This window comes from Mustela lutreola, chromosome 2 (assembly GCF_030435805.1).
Source record: "Mustela lutreola isolate mMusLut2 chromosome 2, mMusLut2.pri, whole genome shotgun sequence".
Lineage (NCBI taxonomy): Eukaryota > Metazoa > Chordata > Mammalia > Carnivora > Mustelidae > Mustela > Mustela lutreola.
In genome coordinates, this window is record NC_081291.1 from 44,324,333 (window position 1) to 44,350,308 (window position 25,976).

Below are 25,976 nucleotides of genomic sequence, written 5' to 3' on the forward strand. Positions count from 1 at the left end.
AATTTTCTAGCAAATTACCACCAAATCCCTTCTAAAATTGTTTGGGAACCTATTCCTGTATGCATGCAATTTGCTGAGGTGCATAGGCAAGTTTATTTTTCTGTATTCACAATAATGCATATTAGCTACTTTCTAAGTAAGCTGCATTGTTGAATTGATAAAGACAATAATCAGAAAACTCCATTGGCCACATTTGGTTTTCATAGTGCAGTACCTAAAATAAATAGCTGGATAGATCATAACTAGCAAAAATATTTGTCATCTATATAGAGAACAATAATTTTTTTTGAAAATTAGTATTCAACATTAAATACTCATATGGAACTATAAACCATGATGGGCCAAGCGTCAGGAAAATATAATATAGATCACAGTTATTTAAAAATGTCAATGGGCACACATATTTTGATATATTACAAAATCCCCAATGCATAGCAATGCATCAGAACAATGTCTTTTCCTCAGCATCTCTATCCTCTGCAGCGGTCATGTAGCATGAATTCATATAGAGAAATGGAATGCCTTTGAGAATTGACCATTGTAGAAATTACTTACAAAAGTCTCTCTCTCTCTCTCATTAAATTTAATCTGGGTCTTATGTGACTTGAGCTGGAACTTTCAATTTCACTGGAGTGCCTGGAAATTTAGACAGTTTTTTTTAACGTTTGTCTTCCAAGTTAGTTTCATTTACACTTCTAAGACATGAAAAAGATGAGATTCTAATGATGGGGGCTTAAAATTCTTAAAAATACATATTTTTATTCCCTTAGTCATTTTTGGTTTACTTCTGTTAGTGTAAATTAGCATTCAAATGTAAACTAAAAATAGCTTCATTTTATATTGACTACTTTATGATATGTAAGTAGTACCTGTTTACAGTCAAAACTCACTCATGAAAAGTAATTTATTAATTCAGGCAGTTACTTTCACTTTTTCATTCATCCATTTATTTGCTCAATCATTTAACATATGTTTTTGAGCATCAACTATGTGCCAGATATTGTCAAAGCAATAGAAAGATAAGAGTGAACAAAACAGTCTGGATCCTTATTCTCAGGGAATTTACAATCTAGTGGATAGAGACAGAAAATAAACAACAGTATCATGAGGTGATATATTTTGTCAATAAAAATAAAGCAGGATTAGAGTAGAGAGAGTGATTGAGTGAGAATGCCATTTTTCATAGGGAAGCAAAAGAAAGCTTTCCAATATGATAACATTTGAAAAGGGCCTTGTATGAAGTGAGGGAACAAGCTGTGACAAACCTATGAATAAATTTTGTGAAACATTGCTAATCAGCATAATGTATTATCTATATGAAAACTAAGAATTAGTAAAAAAAATTATTTTTTTTGCTAATCAGTGAATAGATAGGTTGTTCTAAGATTCTGTACATTGAAAAATGAAATTGGATGCTTACTTACATTCTACTTTCTTAATTCTTTCAGATTTTCACAATATCTACTTACTTCGCATTAATGATACAATAAAAACAGAAAGGAGGTCATTTGGGGGCAACATCAGGGAATCAGGTTTTGTTACAAGAATGAATGAATGAGGGGCGTCTAGGTGGCTCAGTGGGTTAAACCTCTGCCTTTGGCTCAGGTCATGATCCCAGGGTCCTGGGATTGAGCCCCACATCGGGCTTTCTGCTCAGCAGGGAGCCTGCTTCCTCATCTCTCTCTTTGTGATTGATCTCTGTCAAATAAATAAATTTTTAAAAATCTTAAAAAAAGAATGAATGAATGAATGAATGAATGAGTGAGTGACTAGAGTTACAGAGATGGAAAGGCCCATCAGAGAGCACCTAAAAATCATGCTAACTCTTCAGTAACAGTGGTCATGCAATTATTTTTTAACATATCCAGAAACCACAGATTCATATCTAAACCCACTCATTCTTTTGATGGCTTCATTAATTAGAAAGATAGTACTTATATTATATAAGTATTAAACTGAAATTTACTTCTCTAAAGGTAGATTGGCTATCTGCCCTTTGGATTCATACAGATATAATTCTGGTGACCTGGCCTAAGAAGCACTCATCTTCAGGCTGCTGAGATTCCTAAATCTAACCCCTATCATCAGTGTCCTCGGAGCACTTCTTGGGAAACGATATGAGTAGTTGGAGAAGTAGGCTACTCGCCAAGTTGAGCTGAGGTTCTGATTTGCCTCTGGTTTATATTGCATTGCCTCCTCAGTAGGTCAATCCAACTGTCCTCATTATGCGTCAAGTAGCTTTTGATGCCAACAGCATCAGGGCTAAAATGTTGATAGTTCAACCTAGATCATGACAGTACACTTAAAAAGAACATTTTTTACCTTGTTTTTTCTTACCCTCTTGATCCCAATCTGAAAGGTCTAATGCCATTTTGCTCATTCATAAACATAATGTCTCTTTCATTCACCTTACTTAACCAAGCAGATGCTTTGCAATGATGAGCCCTGGTTTGGATTTTTAAAGTACATTATTAGGCTTCATTTTTATTCCATCAACAAGTGAGGAGCTGATAGAAATGGCAAAATCTCCTAGAACACTAATGCTTTGTTCCCTAAAATATGATCATAAATGTCAACAATTTTTATAGATACCATTTTAAACTGTAGCTCATAAATAATTCCCTTCTATCTTAAACTGTGATGATTTCTTTGTGAAGTAACTCTTGGGGGCACTTACAGAACCACTCTACCTTTGAACTCCTATACTGTTTAATCCAGTTCTGCTGTCTTTTTCTGTTTTGGAGTGCCTGGAAAGATACTAAGTTCCCAACTCTGGAAGTATTTTACAATACTTGGCAAAAATCACAATAGGAAAAACAAAGAATCAGAGGATTAAACCCAGTGACATTTAATATCTCTCATCACTTTAAGATGAATAATACACTCTAATGTCAGTATGTCAATGTTTTGTTGGGGTAGGTAGGAAGTAAGAGTTACAGGCTTTTCATAGGCTCTGTGACAAACCTTGGACCCCTAAGAGACCTATTTATGTTTGAACCTATTTTGTTTCTGTGTGCCTAAGTTTGTTGTATTAGTTTGAGACACCATATGTCTAGAACCAAATCTGTCTTCTGGTAAACAAGCTGAGGGGCTTTTAGAGGTCACTCTGCTATGTCAGCATGAATCTAATATTCATTCAAATCCATTGTTTTTTCTTCATGATGGACACATTTATTAGGAGTTATATTTATTGATTTCACTGGCAAATAATCATTCATGTTATTGATTTTGTGGCTTATGTGTTCCAACCATTATCTTTGGGAAAATGAACAGCATTGATACCCAAGAATATGGAGGTTTTGATCTGTAAAATACCAACACATCCTAAAATAATTACCAGTGTTAGCACTCCTTCAGGTTGAAACTCTTAGAAACTAATTTGAAAGAAAAATAAGTAATAGGATCCTTTAGCATAAGTACAAATTGCATTGTGTGTTGCCATCTCTATGAAATGTGGCATTTTACAGCTTTGTTTTTAAGAAAGATCACAGAAAGCAATGAGCAAGAAATTGTTTTCAAAAGTGGTCAGTAAGCATTGTTCTCACTTTGATTTTCCATGGCAGTGAGTAACATACTTTTAATCATAGATTTTCTAGCCAGTCATATTGACAAGCATATCCTCTTTGTGTTCAATTCTGCAAGACAGAATATAAGCTGTTCTAAATGATAACAAGGGAGCAAAAGAAATGGGAACAAGATCAAAATACAAAAAGAGAGATGTAGCCAAATTCTGGAATAAAAAAGACAAATTTGTGATGTAAATGTCTTTGACTTGAGGACCACTGAAGCAGGGAGCAAGATTATATGGGAAAACAGAAGTGATAGTCTATGCACAATATGCTCTAGAATATGATAAGAGGTATGTAAGAACATTCATCTAGTCAGTAACCCAGTCACCTCTGCTCTCCTTGAAATTATAATTCTCTTTGCCAAGTGGTTTAGGCTTTCAGTAATGCCTCTATAAATAATGGGATAATGCAACACAGAAGTCAGTTTATCCTAGTGAATTACTAGAGGACTGTTAATGCGACCATATTCCAATGTTAATGTTTTAATAATTCTATGAAGCTGAGGTCTGCTGATATGCTCTATCTATCTGAGAAAGAAAAAAGATCCACTTGGAAGTGATCAAATAAAAGATGCTGAAGTTAAAGAGAAGAGACCTCTCTGTTCTACCTCATGTTGAAAAGTATAAAAGAAAGTTACTGGGAGCAATTTACCAGAGATTGCACTTATATTAGGGTCCTGAGACATGGGTTTGGTAGTGAATGTTAAGTAGAACAAGGAAGATGGGAGGTATGACTAGGTTGAGAGTGTGGACTGGCTGACACTCTCTCCATTTTAGGGAAAATTGTTTAGTGGTGATGTGATAGAAAAGAATAGAAAGAGTTGGAAATAAAACCCTCCAGTGATATTTTCCTCTTTTCTTGAGTCTTGAATTGCTTTTTTTTTTTTTTTTCTTAACTATATCATTATCCTGTATCTATTGCTCTAGACCTTTGAGTGTAAAATCTGGTCTAAAACAGATGCTTCTCTTGGTTATCAGTTATGGAAGTCTTTGTGTATGTGCATACATTTCTCCTAAGAAAGGAGAAAAATGTAGGAAGAGGAAGTATGAGAGTACATTCAATAAAGAATAGAATTAATCCATCATGATATTATTGATTATATTACCGTCTTCTAAACCTTTCTCAGAAATACCTCATTTTGTTCTGGAGAAATAATTTATTGAAAACAGTAGGTGTTAACAGTGGACACATAGTTAAAGATACAGAGAAACAGATAAAACTTTTAGTTACCATGCTTTGGAGTCAGCTGGTCCATATAGCTAGGTATGTATATGGTTGGAGGCAAGTTATCAAAATTCTCTGCATCTCCACTTCCTCATCTGTAAAATGGGGAATCTATCATGTTTTGCAGAACCTAAATGGGATATTTAAAGCACTTCATAAAGTGCTTGTGCTTCTTAATTTCTTGATCAGTGGTAGCTGCCAGTTGTAGTAGTAGTAGTAGTGGTGGTGGTGGTGGTAGTACCTGCCAGTAGTAACAGTAGTTGAAGGAGGAGGAGAAAGAAGTAGGGGTGTTTTTTGCAGGACATTTTAGAGTTCTTCAGTGTTGCCATTTTAGGCTCCAGTATTAATCATAGATTTTCTAGCCACTCAGAGCCACTTGATGGAATAATCTAACTAAAAATACATGGGGAGATGACAGATTATGAGGTTGGGCTGAATGCTGCCAAACTGCCTAGTTTCAGGGAAAGGAGAGCCACATGAAAGACTGTCACAGAGCAGCCAGTGTGTTCAGCCAAAGGCAAACCACCTCACTGGGTACCAGAAGCCTGTTCCTCTGCCACCACCATGTTGTAAATAGTAGGATAAGGAGTATAATTTTCATGACAGATTGGACCACAAGCACACATAATATATGAAAATTAAAGATGCTAATTTAATACTTTTATCTGTCATCCAACAAAATAAATAAAAATGCTAGACTGTTTATAATCTCCTGGTTGGTTTTCAAATGTCATTACTCTCTTTTTAACTAACAACAAACAGAGGAATTGATTTTGCTGACTTTTTTTTTTTTTCAAACTTCACAATCTTTCATCTTTTTCTTTAGCAAATGTACATACCAGTTTTGATTACCTTTGCCATATTGAGTATAGTATATTTTTTTCATTTCTTCAGTGAACCAAAAATCTGCTCATCAGCAAAATGTACTTTGTTTTGTTTTGTTTTTTTAAGATTTTATTTATTTGAGAGAGAGACAGTGAGAGAGAACATGAAAGGGGAGAAGGTCAGAGGGAGAAGCAAGAAGCTGACTCTCTCTGACTCCTTGAACTGGGAGCTCGATGTGGGACTCAATCCCGGGACTCTGGGATCATGACCTGAGCCGAAGGCAGTCACTCAACCAACTGAGCCACCCAGGCACCCAAATGTACTTAGTTTTAACTTGATATATCTGTCTCATGACAATGAATATAGAAAGTGTTGCTGTTAACTAGGTTAGATACTTACACACCAAGTCACAACTTATCTGCTTCCCCTTTGAAGAAATAGGTATGACATCTATCACTTGGAGAAAAGAGCTTGGTAAAGGAGAAAGGTGAGATAAAACTTATTGAAGAGTCAAATTTAATATAAATATTAGATTTTAAAATGTTAATAGTACAATTAAGTAGTGGTCAGGAGAAAGGTGAGATAAAACTATTCAGGGAACACATGGGGGTAGAGTCAAATAGACAAGCACTTTTATGATTTATATTGTTGCATAAGAGACAGACTGAAAATTCAAGGTAGTAGAAGAAAATAAGAGGGTAGGGGCATTTTAACCTGTCACTGAAAAATAAGTTCTCCGTCTTGACAGTGATGCATTTAACCCCATTTAGAAGGTTGAGGACAGATACCAGTTTGGAAGACATTCCGAGTGAATACTTTTTTGTCTAGGATACATTGCATATCAATAGTAATTGCTTTATTTGATTTACTAAGAAAACATAACAGCTGAATCCATATATCAAAAATCACTATGGGGGCGCCTGGGTGGCTCAGTGGGTTAAGCCGCTGCCTTTGGCTCAGGTCATGATCTCAGGGTCCTGGGATCGAAGCCCGCATCGGGCTCTCTGCTCAGCAGAGAGCCTGCTTCCCTCTCTCTCTCTCTGCCTGCCTCTCTGTCTACTTGTGAACTCTCTCTGTCAAATAAATAAATAAAATCTTTAAAAAAAAATTACTATGGTTTTCTTACAGTACTGATGTTAAACAAAATTCAGCTTCCCAAATTCAAACTCTCTATACCACGTGTAGATCCTTTTTTAGAGCACTTCTTTCCCAAAATAATATCCAGTCTCTGAACATCCAGTTTTAGGGGAATCATTATCTTCTATTTTGTATAGTTCATGTTTTTAGTATGTTCTCTTTTTATTAGTTCTCTGTAGCTGCTTTAACAAATTAACACAAACTTGATGGCTTAAAATAACACAGGTTTATTATCCTATAGTTCTGGAAGTCTGATACTCTGTGTTGGTTATCACTGGGTTTATATCAAAGTGTTGGTTGAACTTTGGAAGCCACCTGTATTGCTTGGCTTGTGATCCCTTCCAGCTCAGAAGTAGTGGTCAGGTCTGTGTCACATGACATAATTCTCACACTGATCCTTCTACCACCCTCTTCCACACTTAGAGAATGTGACCATTACATCCAGACCCTCTGGAAAATCCAGGATATCTGCCCCATTGCAGGGTCAACTGATTAGCAATCTTAATTGAATACACAACCTAAATTTCTACCCATATAACGCGATGTATTCACAGGTGACAGGGATTGGGCATGGACACCTAGTCATTTTTCTACTTAAGGCAGTTCCAATGTTAGGTTCCAAATTTCTTCCAATTAAATTTTATGCAGTACTGTTTATTGTACCCTGTGGAACCACACAGAATAAGTATAATTCATCTCTTACAAGACAGCCTTTGGAATGTGTAAAGACCACTATCGTGCTTCCCCTGATTCTTCAAGCATATAATTATTTTAATCACTTTATAGTATAGTTTTTCATGTACTTCCTGTCCAGAAAATAATAATAATGAGTAACATTTACCAAGCAATGTGCCAGGTTGTGTTTACATTTACTCATTTACATATATTTTGTCATTTAATTATTACAACAACCAGATAAATTAGGTTCTCTTTTTTGTCTACATTTTATGAATTTAAGTTTTCTGAGACTGAGAGGGTTTGTATCACTAAACCCCAAATTGCAAATAGAGCAAAAATTGGAAGTACAGCTTGAGTCAGGTCATTCTGAATATAGTAGAAGCTGTTCATCTAACCATATGCTATACTAAAGGACATATCCTATTTTGACAGTGTTTCTCTTAAATTATGGTTCCCAGCATTGAATGTCATGTCTCAGATATTTTCTCTCCAATATATGAAACTATTTTGTTCCACTAATAGGTTTCCAAACCATTCAGTGTTGAACAATAGAAATACATAAATGTATACTTCGTCTGACCCAAAATATTTGTGCTAGAAGAAATAATGTTCAGATCTCCTGTACTACTGGGGTTGTTCACAGAATGGGCAAAGAGAAAAGGAAATGTATCTAAAAACAGGTTCTGCATTTGCTTTGAGTATGTTGAAATATAATTATCTTTCTAACAACAATCTTGTGCAAATTATTTTCATTATATCTTTTAAAATGTGGGATTTGTTTAACATGTACCAGACTGCAGAACCTTATTGAAGAGTCAAATTTAATATAAATATTGGATTTTAAAATGTTAATAGTACAATTAATTTTTGTCAAAACTCATTTGCACTTAGAAGCAATTCATCCTAACTAGTTCTGCTCAGTTTCTCAAGAGCAAAAATAAAACACTTATGTTCTATTCTTATCACTGTTACGTCTTGAGTATAGGTTCTTAGACTGTCACAAACCTGGAAATTAGGAGGGAGGTTTGCCTTGTGGTCTTTCTTTCTTTAGAAGGAAGAGAATTGTGGGAATTATTTTTTTTTCTTTGAGGTTTGCTGGGAAAATTAAATTGAGGCAGTAAAGAGGTAGTATTAACAGGGTGATTTGGATCTAGACATTAAAATTAAAAAGAAACAAATAGATCTCTGATATAGAAACCCAACAACATAAAAAGACTTGAATTTAAGCTAGTAATGACATAATTCAAGGAAAAGAAGTAAATGACTCCCTAAAATTCAAGTCTTTGCCCCTAGTGACATCTAGATAAACAACACTCTGCTTTTCATTCAGTCATACATTTGAATATCTGTATTGAGTACCTTCTATGCTCCAGTCACTATGCTAGCTACTGGGAATTCAGGGGATTTTCTTGAAACATCAAACATTTCTACCCTTTCGAAGGGTATATTCTAGTCAGTTGACAGAGAAAATAAATAAATATATAAAATCTATTTTATAATATATTGGATGGTAGTAAATGTTAATAAGGAAAGTAAACTCAGGAGAAAGGGAAAGGGACTGTCAAGTTTAACCTAGAAAGGCCTTCCTGGAAAGATGGCATTTGATCAAAGACCTGAAGGAAATGAGGGACCAAGTCATGTGAATAAGTGGGCAGAAAGAACAGCAAGTACAGATGCCGTTGTGTGGGTGGGTGCTGGAGGTCCTTATGGAAAATTCATGGTTTATATTCAAATTTGGAGAGTTTAGGGAGGAAAGAAGGAAAATCAGTGAGAAAAGAAGCACATCCATTCTACTTTTAGGCTCAAGAATAAAGAGTATAGAAAGAAAAAAAGAAGACACTACTTGATCAGGCTCATGGGAAGCAGGACCCTGGGGGCATAGGTAGCCAGGCTCACTTTGAAGAAGGGAGGAAAAATGTTCTGAAAGGCATTGGAGATACAGGAGATTTTGCTCATGATTGATCTTAAGGTTCCAGAAGTGAGGAATGGGTGGAAGATGTGGTCAGAAAGTGGGATGCACAAAGCAGCATTGAGATTATGGGAAAAGAGATAAGAAAAATGTGGGAGTGCTAAGGCTTCTATCTGTGACTGACATAGTTGAGAAGAATGGCAGAAAGTCGTGATTATCCCAAAGCAGCAAGTGAGGGGGAAAGAGGTAGGGGAAAGTGGGAAAATGGTCAATATTTGAAGTCTTGAGCTCCTTCTTGACTGTGCTACTGGAAGTATGCCGTAGAGTCTCATCACTGCCACTTCTATGCTCTTGACAGAGCCGTTTGTCAGAAATTGTTGATTTTCTGGATTAAGAAATAACTCACTGTAGTGATGCTTGCTTTTTTTAGCCAGGAGAGATTTGTAAGTTATAACAGGTTGGACATCAACAGTAAAGTGTCTTAGTTACTGAGGAAGATCTTCCTCCTGCAAAAAAGTTGAATCCTTTATAAAGAGTCTCTAATTTATATCAGGGCTCACTGTATCTTAGGCAAAGCTGAAACTAGAAATGGAGATTAGTCAATTAGCAAGCAAACAGCAAGGTTGACATTCAGCAAAGGTATATAACAAATTAACAGTGCAAGCTATCCGGAGAACAAAAGTTAGACAAGCATCAACACAAAGGTAAAACTCAGAATCCTGTGTAAGTTCAGGAGGTAATTAAGGTGTTTGGTTTAGATTTTTATTAAGAAGTATGATGAATGTGGTCAAGGTAACCACCAAGGAGTAGACATAGAACGTGTAGTTTCTAAATCATTGAGGGGGAGGAGTAAATGGAACAATAATAATTAAAAAAAAAAAAAAACCCTTACAATTATTTAATTAGAAAAAAATGAAGACCAAAAGAGGTATAGTAACCATGTCTATTTTCTGTATTTCTTTTTCTTTAAAAAAATAAAAAAATTATATTCTTTTTATGTTCAGTTAACCACTGTTCAGTACATAATTAGTCCTTGATGCAGTGTTCAGTGATTCATTAGTTAAGTATGATACCCAGTGCTCATCACAGCACGTGCCCTCCTCAATACCCATCACCCTGTTACACCCTCCCCCTGTCCTTCTCCTCTCTGAACCCCCCAGATTTTTTCTTGGGGTCCATAGTTTCTCATAGTTCATCTCCCTCTCTGATTTCTCTCCCTTTGAATTTCCCTCCCTTCCCCTATGGTCCTCCATGCTGTTGCTTATGTCCCACATATAAGTGAAACTGTATGATATTTGTCTTTCTCTGTTTGACTTACTTCACTTAACATAATCCCCTCCAGTTCCACCCATGCCAATGCAAATGGTGGGTAGTCATTGTTTCTGATGGCCGAGTAATAGTCCATTGTGTAAGGAGCCGAGATACTCTTCAACAGATGAATGGATAAAGAAGATGTGGTACATATTTTCTGTATTTCTGATGCTTTGACATCTTTGGCCTTGCAACTTCTGGAGGGATTGCCTCTCTCAGGATTAACTAACTCCTAGAAATAGTAAATAATTCATCTGTAAACACTGCTTTTCACATGGAAACCAACCAATTTAGAGGCCATATCCCAACCTCCTTCTTTATTGGTTCTCACAATCTGGGCCACTGTCATCTGCTCTAACCATCCCAGGGTCAGCTTCTAAACAGTGACAGCCTCTGTGTACCAGAGCTTGCTGAAATTATTCAAATTCATCAATCGTAAACCTGCAGAGATTGAAGATTGAGAAAAAAAATCTTAGGAGAAGTCAGAGAAATTTGATTGCCTATGAAGGAGCGAAAATAAAAATCGGCACCTGGGTGGCTCAGTGGGTTAAAGCCTCTGCCTTTGGCTCAGGTCGTGGTCCCAGGGTCCTGGGAATGAGCCCCGGATTGGGCTCTCTGCTTGGCAGGGAGCCTGCTTCCCCCTCTCTGCCTGTCTCTCTGCCTACTTGTGATTTCTGTCAAATAAATAAATAAACTCTTAAAAAAAAAAATAAAATGTAACTTCTTAGAAACCATGCAAGAAAGAAAGTGATGTAAAGCATTTAGCATTGAGATGTTAAAAGAAATGACCAATCTAGAACTGTGTATCTAAAATTATCCTTCAAAAGTCAAAGAGAAGTAGATTTCTCAGATAAGCAAAAATTGAGGGAATTTACTGCAGGTAGACCTGCCTTGCAAGAAATGTTAAAAGAGGAGGGCCTGGGTGGTTCAGTGGGTTAAAGCCTCTGCCTTTGGCTCAGGTCATGATCCCAGGGTCCTGGGATCGAGCCCCACATTGGGCTCTCTGCTCAGTAGGGAGCCTGCTTCCCTTCCTCTCACTCTTTTTCTGCCTGCCTCTCTGCCTACTTGTGATCTCTGTCTGTCAAATGTATATCAAATAAATAAATAACATCTTTAAAACAAAAGAAAAAGAAATGTTAAAAGAAGTGCTTCAGAGGGAAGGAAAATGATATAGGTAAAAAATTTGGATCTATATAAAGAGCACTAGAGAAAAAATGAGCACATATAAAATAAAAACTCTTTTTCTTCCTTTATTTATGTATTTATTTCTTTATTTCAAGGTTTTATTTTAATCACTCGGTGCTTATCATGACGAGTGCACTTCTTAATCCCATTACCTATTTCACTTCTCTCTCCACCCACCTCTCCTCTGGTAATGAAGACTTTCTTCTCTGCAGTTAAGGGTCTGTTTCTTGTTTTTATTCTCTTTAAAGTAATTATTGATAGTTATGTATTTATTGTCTTTTTTTTACTTGTTTTGTGATTGTTTCTGAAGGTTTTCTCTGATCCTTTGTTGTCTTTCTTACTTTCATCATTTTCCTTATTGATATATTTGGATTTCTCTTTTTTTGCATATTTATTAGTGGTTTTTGATTTGTGATTACCATTAGGTTTGTATATGTTTTCTGCATGTAGCAGTCTATATTAAGTTGATGGTTGTTTATGTTTGAACCCATTCTTTACTCCTCTCCTTTCCATGTTTTAAGAATATATGGTCAAATTTTGCATGCTTTTATTTTGTGAATTCTTTGACTTATTTTTTACAGGAATATTCATTTTTACTGCTTTTGTTTTTCCTACCTTTTACAGTTACTTTGGTCTTTCTTTTCTACTCAAAAGCATCTACTTTAATATTTCTTACAGGGCTGATCAGTTGTTACGAACTCCTTGAGTTTTTATTTGTCTGAGAGACACTTTTTCTCTCTTTCTGTTCTGAATGATCACCTTGCTGAGTAGCATATTCTTGGTTGAGATTTTTCACATTCAGCACTTTGAATATATCATGTCACTCCTATCTGGCTTAGAAAGTTTCTGCTGAAAAGTCCACTGATAGCCTTATGGGATTTCCTTTGTATGTAACTATCGTTGTCTTGCTGCTTTTAATATTTTTATCACTATATTTTGTAAATTTAATTATAGTACATCTTGCTGTCTATCTTCTTTTGTTGATTTGGTTGGGGTTTTTCTGTGTCTCCTGCATTTGGATGTCTGCTTGCTTACCCAGATTAGAGAAGTCTTTGGCTATTATTTCTTCAACTAAATTCTCTGCCCCCTCTTCTCTTTCTTCTTCTGGGACTCATATAATACAGATGTTGCTACATTTGATAGAGTAACTGAGTTACCTAAATCTGTTCTCATTTTGCATAATTCTTTTTTCTTTTTTGTTCAACTTGATTACTTTCCATTACTCTGTCTTCTAGGTCATAAATACATTCCTCTACTTCTTCCAGCCTGCTGTTCATCCCATCAAGTTTATTTCTCATTTCATTAATTACGCCCTTTATCTCTGCTATGTTATTCCTTTTCTCTATGTTAATGGTTTCACTGATGTCCTCCACTCTTTTCTCAAGTCCAGCGGGGAGTATTACAATCATCACTTTCAATTCTCCATCAGGCATTTTACTTATATCTGTTTTTCTTAGATCTCCAGCTATGGCCTCGTCCTGTTCTTCCATTTGGAAATATTCCTCTCTCTTCTCATTTTGTCTAGGTCTCTATGCCTTTTTTCTCTGTGTTAGAAAAGTCAGCTATGTCTCCTGTTCTTGTGGGTAGTGGCTTGATGAATAAGAGGTCCTGTAGTGCTATGCAGTATGACATCCTCTGTTCTTCATGGTCTGATGCTTCCAGGAATGTCTTCAATGTGTGTTGCACGTGCATCTTGTGTCCTGGCCACTTTATCCTTCAGGCCAGTCATCTGCAGAGACTCTCTTAGCCTGTATGGGCAGTGTTTAGTCCCTGGCCTGAATGTGGCTCATTTTAACTAAATATATTCTCTTCTGCTTGTGAAATGAGACCTTTTCATTGCTGCCACCAGAACCAAAACCTCACAAAACTCCCAGGTCAGGAGACATGAAGTTGGCAGGGGTTGGAGCCAGTCTTTTGGTGGAGAGGACGTATTGCACTGGGACTAAAGCAGACTTGACTGGAAAATGCAGCTTTTCTGAAGCACACGGGTAGAAGGGATGGGGCATGGCAGGGACAGGGCTTGGGTAAGCAGGTTGGTTTGTAAATGTCTGTGCTGTGCTGGTTCCTGCAGGTGGCCCTGCTCTTATGCTGAGAGACAGGGAAGGGAAATGGTGCCAGCCAGTTCCTTTGTTTCTGGAGACATCTCTTTGTGAATGACACCTCTCTGGGATACACTCTGAGATGAGCAAATAATCTCCCCACTATGTGCCCCACGTACTCTTCATATTGCTGTTTCTCTACTGTATGTCTGTAGGCTCTTTGCCCTGACTTTTCTCCAGGAGTGGCCCTAATGTCCTCCAAGTCCTCTCAGAGCCAAGTACGCTGACCTTTAAAACTCCTGTTTTTTTAAGCTTTGCTGGTTATAAGAACTCACAAATTCAGGCTGTCACACTTTCCAAGTCAATTGCTATGAAGATTTCTTTTCCCCGTGTACTCCCCTGTGTGCTAGCCTGTGTCTTTTCCTTCTCCATAACCCTAGCTCCTTTCCCACCACAGCAGCAATGATTTGTTTCTCTCCCAAGCTGTGTCTCTGAATATCCTACCTTCTTCATTGTAGCCTCTTCTGTACCATGATGTGTGGAGTTTTTTTCTGCCAATTCTCAATTGATTTCTGGGATATATAGAATGATTTGATAGTTGTCTAGTTGTATTCATGGAATGAGGTTAGGCTAGGATCACTCTACTCTGTTGCCATCTTCCCCTCCCTCTCTTTTCATTATTCTTAATTGAGCTAACAGATCAGAGTTTGTTCATGATAACAGCAGTAATGGGGAGCCTGCTTCATCCTCTGCCTGCCACTCCCCCTGCTTGTCCTCTCTCTCTCTCTCTGACACATAAATTAAAAAAAAAATCTAAAAAGAAGTAAAATTGAGAGAAAGGTGAGAAAATGAAATCATATAAAATGATCAGTTAAAATCACAAAAAGCAGGAAAAGAGTAAAGACAAAAATACAACAGACAACAAAAAGAAAACAGAAAACAATATGAGATATTAATCCAAGTGGTGGATTTAGACTTAATTCAAGTCTAAATACACCAACTCAAAGACTGAGATTTTTGGAGTGGATTAAACAAAAGGACTCAAAATGCATTGTCTATAAGAAACCCACTTTAAATATAAAAATATATGGGAATGGAGAAAACTATACTATGCTAACATTTATTAGCCAAAAGAAACTTTGAGTGCCTATATTAATTTTAGACAGAGAAAACTTCAGAGCAAGGAAAATTGCCAAGGATAATAAAAGGCATTATATATAGCAGGTGCTTCTACTGATGGTGGATTCACAGCTGCCTGTGGTAAACTTTGGCTTCCTGCTACCAGCAATACCTCCTGTCCCACCACCCCTTTCTTTGTTACCTGCGGGCCCAGCTCTGTAGTCCCCAGCCTGGCTGTGTGGCCCTCACCTGCTCCTGCTACTTGGGTGCTACTTTGACCTGCTAGACCCTTCCTCCTAGCTGGAGGCAAGCATACCTGCACCCAGTGGGACTAAAGCCATTCCAGGATTATCATAAACTGAGAAGGAGGACCTGGGTCATCACATACTCCCCCAGCTGGAAGGTCTTTGTCTTACCTCAATTCTTGTCTCAAGGCCCTACCTTCTCCTTAAGTGGAGTCTTCTGTACCCAGCACATCAGCCTCTACCAACACTCCTCCACACAAGATGCCCTGTGCTGGATGCTGAAGCCTTTGGAGTAGACAGAGCAAGCATCTTGAAAGGGGTCTTCCCTGACAGGTAGAGGAGCCTAGTTCCTGAGGGGACAAGAACCCTTGGTCCCCCCAACCCTGCTGAGTGAGTTTCCCTTCTCCCCCAGGCCACCCAGGCTTTTGTATATTTTATAAGTATATAAGAGGGAAAATGGTGGGTGGGTGGGGTGGGGCTAAATACTTACTTTCCCTCTCCTCCCTCGTTCACTATCCCTGGGACCATTTGATAAAAAAGAATAATAAAAGGACTTTTAAATATAATAAAGAAAAAAGGAAAGAAAGAACGAACATTACATGGTGATAAATGGATCATTTCTTAAAGAAAGCATAAGAATTGTTAATGCCTATGCACCTAACAACAGAGTACCAAATTATGTGAAGTAAAAACTTACAGAACTGCAAGGAGAAATAGATGCATCCACTATTATAGTTGGAAACTTCAACAGCTCCCTGTCAGAAATTAATAGATCTAGTAGGCAGAAAATCAGTAAAGACATAGTTGAATTTAACAATACCATCAATCAACTGGTTAAAATGGACATCTGTCTATAAATGACTTCATCCAACACCAGCAGAGTACACAGTTTCCTCAACCTCACAGAGAACATATGTCAAGATAAACAACATTCTGGCCCAGAAAAAAAACCAACAAATTTAAAAGAATGAAAATCATGCAATATGCACTCTTCTATCACAATGGAATTAAACTATAAACCAAAATTTCAAAAATTCCAAAGTCTTTGGAAGTTAAATATTGCATCAAAGAAATAATCTCTAGAGAAAATTTTTAAAATATTTTGAACTAAATAAAAATGAAAATATAAATTATAAAATCTGTGGGATACACAAATTTCGAGCACCAAATGCATGTATTAGAGAAAAAGAAAACTCTAAAATCAATAATCTAAGCTTCTGTTTTAAAGAATTAGAAAAAGAATAGCAAGTGAAATCTGAAGTGAGCAGAAGAAAAGAAATAAAAATTAAAGCAGAAATCAATGAAATTGAAAATAGGAAATCAACAGAGAAAATTAATAAAACCAAAAGCTGGGTCTTTGGAAAGATCAGCAAAATCGGTAACTCTCTAACCAGGGTAACTAAGCAAAATGGAGAAAAAACAAATTACTAGTATCAGAAATGAAAGAGATGACCTTCCTAAAGATTTGATGGAAAATATATAATAGAGGAATACTATGAACATCTCTGTGTCCACAGATCTCATAATTTGGATGAGGTGGACCAATTCCTTGCAACATACAAACTGCTAAAACTTACACAAGAAGAAATAGACAACATGAATAGGCCTGTAACTGTTAAACAAGTTGAATCAGTAATTAATGACATCTAAAACAAAGTGCCAGGCCCAGATGAGTTCATTGGTAAATTCAACCAAATATTTAAGAAATATACTATTTTTCTAGAATCTTTTCCAGAAGATGGAAGCAGAGAGAATACTTCTTAATCATTCTTTGAGTCCAGTATTACTCTGATACCCAAAGTGGACAACGACATTACAAGAAACACTAACTACAGACCAGTATTGAACATATATGCAGAAATCTTCAAGAAAATATTAGAAAAGCAAGTCCAACAAAGTAGAAAGGCAGTCATTCACTACAGGCAATTGAGATTTATCCCAGGTTTGTAAGTTTGGTTCAACCTTTGAAATTATATATATGAGCCTTTGATAATAAATGTAATTCATCATAGTAATAGACTAAAGGAGAATAATCACATAATCATCTCAAATAGATGCAGAAAAGCGTTTGATAAAATCCAACACTCGTTCATCATAAAAATGCTCAGTGAAGTAGGAATTGAGGGAAACTTCTTCAACTTGGTAAGGAATATTTACAAAAATACCTACAGCTAACATAATACTAAATGATGAGAAACTCATATTTTCCCAGTAATTTCAGCTACAAGGCAAGGCTGTCTCTCTCATCACTAAACTAATAAGCTAGACTTCATTAAAATTAAAAGCTGCTCTGTGGAAGACAATGACAACAGAATAAAAAGATAAGCTGTACATTGAGAGAAAATATTTGCAAAAGACAATCTGGTAAAGTACTGCTAATCAAAATACAAGGATTCTTAAACCTCAACAATAAGACAAACAATCCGATTAAAACATGGCACAGGGACCTTAACAGATACTTTACCAAAGTGGATATGCACATGACAAATAAGCGTGTGATACTCCATATCATATGTCATCAGGGAATTGCAAATTAAACCACAATATCACTACACATCTATAGAATGTTCAAAATCCAGATACTGACAACATGGATGCGCATGACGATGTGCAGTAACACGAAATCACTGCTTCTAGGAAATCATACCATGCAAAATGGTGTAGCTACTTTGGAAAACAGTTTGGCATCTTTTTTTTTTTTTTTTTAATAAAACTAGGTGTATTCTTACTATACAATCTGGCAGTCCTACTGCTTGATTATTTATTTAAAACTGCTGAAAACTTAGGTACACAAAAACTATACATATGTATGTTTATTGCAGCTTTATTCATAATTGCCAAAAATTGTATGCAACCAATGTGTCCTTCAGTGAGGGAATGGATAAATAAACTATGATAGGTGTACATTCAGACAATAAAATATTAGTCAATGATAAAAAAGAGATGAACCATCAAGACATTAAAAGACAAAGAGGAACCTTAAATGCAAATTACTAAGTGAAAGAAGGCAGTATAAAAGGGCTACATAATGTAGCATTCCAACTATATAATAGAGCCAAAATGTTGGAGATGGGTTGAGATCAGTGGTTGTCAGGGGTTAGGAACAAGGAAGCACAGAGGATTTTTGGACAGTGAAACTATTTTTATACAATACTTTAATGATGGGTACATGTTGATACATATTTATCAAAATCCATAGATTGCATATCAAGAGTGAACCCTAATGTTAATTATGGACTTTGAATGATATTGACATATCAACAAAGGTTCATTGATTATAATAAATGTACCATTCTGTTGTGGAATGTTGACAGTAGGACACCCTGTGCCTGTGTGGGGATGAGGGGATATGAAAACTCCTGGTACATCCTCAACTTTTCTGTGAACCTAAAAATACTCTAAAAATAGTCTATTTTTTTAACCATGTGTAAGCTTTAATCAACTGCTATCAACTTTTTCATGTATTCATATCTGTCAGGGTATATTAGTTATAGTTGTCCAAATAACAAAACTAAGAAATGGAAAAAGAAATAGAATAATAGAGCCATGACCACATTGAGTTTTGGATCTGAGAAAAAAAATTTTTAGTAATATGATGATATTAACTTCTATAAATCTGATGTTTGTAGTTTATAAAGGTGGTCTCATTTACTTTACCTTATTTTATTAATACTACCTGTGAAGTTCATGACCAACCAAATGTTTTTATTATTTCATATTAAGAAAAATGAGGTTTAGTGACTTGCCCAAAGTTGTGAAAATGGGTATTAGAAATTTTTAAAGAAAATCTATGATATGTTCATTACTCCTTTACTTAACAAGATAGTAGATAAAAGACCTGTTCTAAAAGTAAAAGACTACAATTATTCTTGATTCGTAGTATTTTGATACTACGAAAAATGAATTGTATAAAATAGTCCATCATTTAAATAAAATCTTTCACTTAAATTATTACTAGTGAGAATATTTAGTTACCGTCTATAATTTGTAATGTGAAATGGTTATTTGAAAGTTCTTGGTAAGAAAAGAATAATCGTGTTATAAAATCAAGCTTGAATTTAATATTGAAATCATACAACAGGAGCAAAATGGAAGCACAAAGAGAATTTAACAGTAAGCTAAAAACTGACAATTCACAGTCTGATTCATTAATTTGCCATCTGGCATTCATTATATGCCTCAGTTTCTACTCTGTAAAATGACGAGGTTGATACTAAATGATCTCAATCACTAAAATTTTCTGATTCTATGCTCATGTGGCACTATATTTTGAAGCACATATGCCTCTTGTAAAGTGAAATTAAAGCACACATAATGGTACTGTGATTAAATTTACTAAGAGCTAAAAGTCATAGCATATTAGCCTTACATACGAAAAATTCGCCTAATGAATCAAACTTGAAGAATCTGTCAGTGTGTAGTTGTTTGACAGAGAACAAGAACTGTGAAATTACTGATTTTATCCTAATGATTTTTTTCTTCCATGGGTCACACACAGGATAAAGGAGGGTCAGTAAGTTTCTCATTAATACGTATCAGCTTGTAAAAGAAAAAAAAAGTATCTTTTGACATTGCAATGAACTATAATAGTCTTAATGAATATTACTGCTAAAGCACCTATGCAAATTAGCATTTCCTCATATCCTTTAGCTTGAAAGAAATTAAATTTAGTCTAAATGAATTAAAACAGTGGACCTAGGGACATCTGATCATTTCTGTGTCTCAATTATTTTACCTTTAGTCAGATTTTCTTGGAAATAATTATTTGCTTTGAAACTGTGCTATTCTGGTTGGATTTGTCTCTCTACTGTATTATGTAGCTCAAGAAGGGAATGTGGATTCCAAGTGTGATGCACACCAGGAAACACTAAATGTTCAGAGGGACAATTTCAGAATCAGATTTATCCTGACTGTAGACTACTAAAAAGTGTTGGAATTCGATTAGGTGTGATGAGCAATGTTTTAGCTTTAGGGGAAACCAGGAGTCAGTGGGAGTTGTCCAAAGATAGTATACTATAAGACAGTGCTTGTTTAGGTACAATAATCAGATCAAAATTAAGATAAAATCAAATCCTATATTTCATATGGATATGTTATAAAAATGTGTTCTGTATATGTTGTGAAATCATATGCACAACAGAATGCTTATCGAAACATCAGGCTTTGTGATCATGGTGAACATTTAGCAACACTAGATAGAGGTTACCAATCAAAGGAGTGAACATATGTGAAAGAAGATAGTATAAAACCAGTGTTTCTCATTCCTGGCAATATTGACATTTTGGGCCAGATACTTTGTAAGGGGCTGACTGTGCAGTGTGGGATGTCTAGAGACTCTGACTCTGATCAGTTAGGTAACAGTAGCAACCACCACATGAAAGTTGTGAAAACCAAAAATGTCTCCTACTTCTGCCAGAATGTCCCAGCTGTGGCACATTCTCTTCCAGGTGAAGACCACTGGCATAAACAAAGATTCCTGAGAAAGGAGGTAATCATTGCAAGAGGAAGTTTCTTTCCTCTTATGTTTCATTTAGCCAATGAGGTATGGCTAGTTTGACAGTGGTGGTGTCACTATCACTAATGTCTGAGAAAGAGTATATTAGAATGTACTGGTGTATTTGTGCCTATTGTTTCTTGTCCTAAGCACTAACATTATAAATGAGAGTGGTGGTTTTATTTATTTTGAATTTGCTTTTGTTTTGACACCTCCTATAAAGAAGCACCGTGGAAAGATTTAGAATTTCAGACCGGTAACTCACTTGCATGCCTAACTGATTGGTGCAATATATAAGATAGAGTGGTTCATTGCACACTTAAAGAAGCATAACCTACATAGGAAGGGGGTGGGGAGAAAACATGTCAAATTGTTACTCTAAGGATAAATAGTATAAATCCTTCCTCACTTGGGTTCTCCAATAGGAGAAATAAATGTATAGACCAAGGAAAGAGATAGCTGTCAAAGACCGAGTTTTGTAAGCCCTTGGTAATGTATTAAACTCTCTTACACCTTTGCAAAACACTCTTTCCCTCCACCCTGACACTAAATGTTAGAAGGGAGGCATTTTCATGGATACACACCTATGCAATAGGAAAAACAAAAACAAAAACAAACAGAGAAAAGGGATAGTTTATTAATTTTGTGGGTAGAGAATTGTTTGCCCTGGGACTATATGCTGTGTCTAGACTTGTTTCATATTTTAATAAAGTAGTTCAGCTTCTCACATAATAATTGATCTAAAAGAGTATGTGCAAAATGGAATATGCAAGTTTGCAGATGATACTCAGCTCTTCTGAAGTCGTTAAAAGCTGATGCAGATAAGCTGTAAAAAGAACTCACAATCATATTGCAGAGAGCTCAGAAACAGGCTATATGCCTCCATTACTGCACATACTTCTTATATTTAAGAAGGAATCTAAATAATTTTTGTGAAACAGTGGATGTTGAGTAATTAGTTTTAACTCTGGAGAAGAGCTAGAAGTAACCTATTTGAATTGAGATTATTGGATCAATGATTCCAAAGACAGAAAACATTAAAAAGAGTATTTTTAATAGAATAAAATACAGATAATAATAGCAATACCAAAGCAAAAGACAGTGTTCTCCAAACTTCCACATAAACTATAATAAGTCAAAACATTTAAGCGTATAGTGATAACTTCCCCTCAAAGAGGACATAATGATAGTTTCAGTGGTTTTGCATCTCACAATAAATAGGATCAGTAAATTTAAGAGCCACATATAAGAATAGACTGCAGGTAAGAATTATTTCCATCTGCACAGAGGATATATTTCTCATTTATAAACTCATGGAAAATGTGATTAAGATAGACATGGAATTTTTCAACAAAGCCTACAATAAAAGAACTAAGCAGATCCCATTATAGCTTGAAAAAGATAAGAAAGAAGAAAAACATCAGGGGCACCTGGGTGGCTCAGTGGGTTAAAGCCTCTGCCTTCTGCTCAGGTCATGGTCCTGGGATCGAGCCCTGCATTGAGCACCACGTTGGGTTCTCTGCTCGGCAGGGAGCCTGCTTCCCCCCACCCCGCCTGCCTCTCTGCCTACTTGTGATCTCTGTCTGTCAAATAAATAAATAAAATCCATTTAAAAGAAAAAGAATAAAAACATCAGGTCTTACATTATACTTAACATTTTGTAGAACCTGGAAGATGCCCTAATATAGTGTATATCAAATCTTTGTTCTTTTGTTTGTTCAGCTGTCAACATGTTAGTTATATTTGGGCTAGCTGTAAACATTGAATTTTATATCAAGGAGAACAGTTATGCCTTCCACATAGCAAGCATGAGATATTTATGAGAAACAGATAATAGACATGATAGGCATTATAAATTGTAAAAGTAATGCAAATAGGAACTAACTTGTGGCTGAATACAGGTCAGATCTTGGTTGTGGTAGATTATTTGGTAGCCATACATTCTTCCTTTCCCTACATCTGCACCATTTAGGAATAAGCTTCTACACCGACTTTGAGCTTGGTCTCGTGACTTGCTTTGACCAGTGGGGCAGTATCAAGCATGAAGCAAACAGAGACTTAAAAAGTACTTTTCCCTGATGCCTACCTTTTCCTGTTCTGCTTGGAATCCTTCCACTTCCATGAAAGAAAGAAGAGCTAGCCTGGCGAAAGAAGGTATGTGACCTTATAATTTCCATCATTCCAGCAAACAATCAACACCTATAAGATACGTGAGGGAAGCCATTCTAAACATAAAGAATGACCAGAGACACATTAGCAGGTGCAGTAGAAGACAGCCAAGGTGCCGTACTTCAGAATGGCCCAATTCACCCACATACTCATGAGCTAGCTAGATTTTTTTTTTTAAGCTCTTAAGTTTGGGGTTGTTTCATTTTATAGTAAAAACTTATTCCTTAACAGTTTGCTCCCTAGAAGTCAGGTATATTTACAGTAGATCTGGCCCTTTTGAATTTTACTTCATGAAGAGAGTTACACCTTCCCAAGAGCAAACCCCATAGAGCTTTGGTTAAAAACAGCTAAGAAGATAGGAGAATGTATTACAAATTGTAAGAAGTATTTCAGAAATTAAGATGTCATAGATTGGGACACCTGGGTGACTCAGTCGGTTAAGCATTTGCCTTTAGCTCAGATCATGATCACAAGAGTCCTGGAATCCAGCCCCACATTGTGCTCTCTGCTCAGCAAAAGAAGCCTGCTTCTCCCTCTCCCACTCCTCCTGCTTGTGTTCCTTCTCTCACAGTGTCTCTCTGTCAAATAAAAAATTAAAATCTTTTAAAAAAAGATTGAATTTTTCCTGTTCCTCCTCTCTAAAATACAGCTAAGTACTCTAGAAATAATTTTATAGACAGTCATAAAAGGACTGAAAGCATGGAAAAAAAGTTGCCCTGGCAAGGAACCTCAAGACTAGAAGAAACACCACAGATAATTTCCTAGATTTGCTTCTCATATATCATATATCTTAGAGTGGGCATTGGAGAGGGCTGAACTGAAACTGCTAATGGGCATAGAAAATAAACAACAACAAAAAAAAAAAAAAAAAGAAGAAGAAGAAGAAGAAGAAGAAAGAAGGAGGAAGAAAAAGAAAGAAGAAATCCTTTCTCTGGGCAGAGAGGATTGGGAAAGGGGATGCCTCACTTCCCTGCCACAGAGGCACCAGCAGTTACAGAAAAGGGAACCCACTGGAACTAGATAGCTAAAAGAATAGGCCAGGCAAAGTGCTCTCTCTATTTTGAGTCCAGCCTTCCTCACCCTGTGGCCCATGGAAACACCTTCCATTCCCAAGGTGACTACAACAGAATTCAATGGGAATTCAAACAGAGGAAGGAAGCAAGAGATCAGAAGACTGAATTCTCTTTGGGATACAGCTCAGTAAAGTAGTCAATAACCTGCATGTTGAACCTAAACAGAGACTTCCTGATGTAAATAGGATCCAGGGTTTTTTAACATAGTATCAAGAATGTCCAAAACACAACCAAAAATCACTTATTATACCAGGAACCAGGAAAAGCATAGCTTGAGTGGGAAGAGACTCTCACCTGATGCCAGTGCTGAGATGACTCAGATGTTGAAACCATCTGACATAAACTTTAAAGATCCATGTTTTTAACAACTTATTAAAAATTCCCAACACAAGTGAAGAAAAATAGAAAATTTTAGGAGTGTCTCTAGACATGATTAAAAACAACAAAATGGGAATTATAGAACTGAAAAATATGAGTGAAATAGAAAGCTCACTGTATAGACACTATAGTAATGTGAAGTTAAAGGAGGATGAAACCAAGCAACTTGAGATCAGAGTAGAGGAATTTACGCAGCCTAAATAATAGAGCAGATGAATGCCCCTCCCTCCCTAAACAAAGAATGAACGATCTTGGGGCTGTAAAGGTATTTGGAAAAATATGACTAAAAACTTCCCAAATTCCATGGAATACCTAAGCTTACAGATTCAAAAGGTTAGCACATCTGAATAGGTTAGACACAAAAGAATCCATTCCAAGACACATCATAATTAAACTTCTGAAAAGTAAAGACAATGAAAATTTTAAAGAAGCCAAAAGGGATATCAAATCAAATGACAGTCAATTTTTCATCTGGAACTATGGAGGATAGGAGAAATGAGCATAACATTTTTCATGAGCAGAAAGAAAAGAACTGTCAGATGTAAATTCTGTATCTAGAAGAAACTGTCTATCAGGAATGAATGAATAATAAAGACATTCTCAGATGAAGGGAAATAGAAAATTTGTTGGAAGCAGACCTACCTTTAAAGAATGTCTAAAGAAAGTTCTCCAACATAAAAGAAATGATAAGAGAAGGCATAGAAGTTCAGAAAGAAAAAAACAATGAAATGATAAAATAGAGTACATTTAATACACTATCCTCATGAATCTCTTTGAGTTTTATTTCACAGTAGAAACAAAAATATCTGTTATGTCATTCAATATACTGAAGAAATAGTTGGAAAAAATTACTTGTATATAATCATATATGTATATTATAATATTACATATAATATTGGGAGAGTAAACTGTCCTAAAAGGAATTTTTAATAGTCAACTTAAAGTGGCTAAATGAAGATACCAACAGACCATATTTTAATATCCAGAACAACCAGTAAAAAATAAATTCTACAAAGCAATATGCTGAAAATTGCTATAAATCAATCAAGATAGAATCCTAAAAATTGTTCAAAAAACACACTTGAAAGAAATGAGAAACAGGGGCACCTGGGTGGCTCAGTGGGTTAAGCCGCTGCCTTCGGCTCGGGTCATGATCTCTGGGTCCTGGATTGAGTCCTGCATTGGGCTCTCTGCTCAGCAGGGAGCCTGCTTCCTCCTGTCTCTCTCTGCCTGCCTCTCTGCCTATTTGTGATCTCTCTCTGTCAAATAAATAATTTTTTTTTTAAAAAGAAAGAAATGAGAAACAGGAACGAAAGAAGAAACAAATCATAAAATGTCAGCAATGCAAACATAATACAAATATAATCTGGAATGGTTGATTTTGGAACAGAACTTGAATGTGGCCCACTACTTCTGAAACTCATGGACCAGACATTTGAATTGGCCTCAATTGTGTTTAAAATTGGCTCTGTGGGGGCGCCTGGGTGGCTCAGTGGGTTGGGCCGCTGCCTTCGGCTCGGGTCGTGATCTCAGGGTCCTGGGATCGAGTCCCGCATTGGGCTCTCTGCTCAGCGGGGAGCCTGCTTCCTTCTCTCTCTCTCTGCCTGCCTCTCAGTGTACT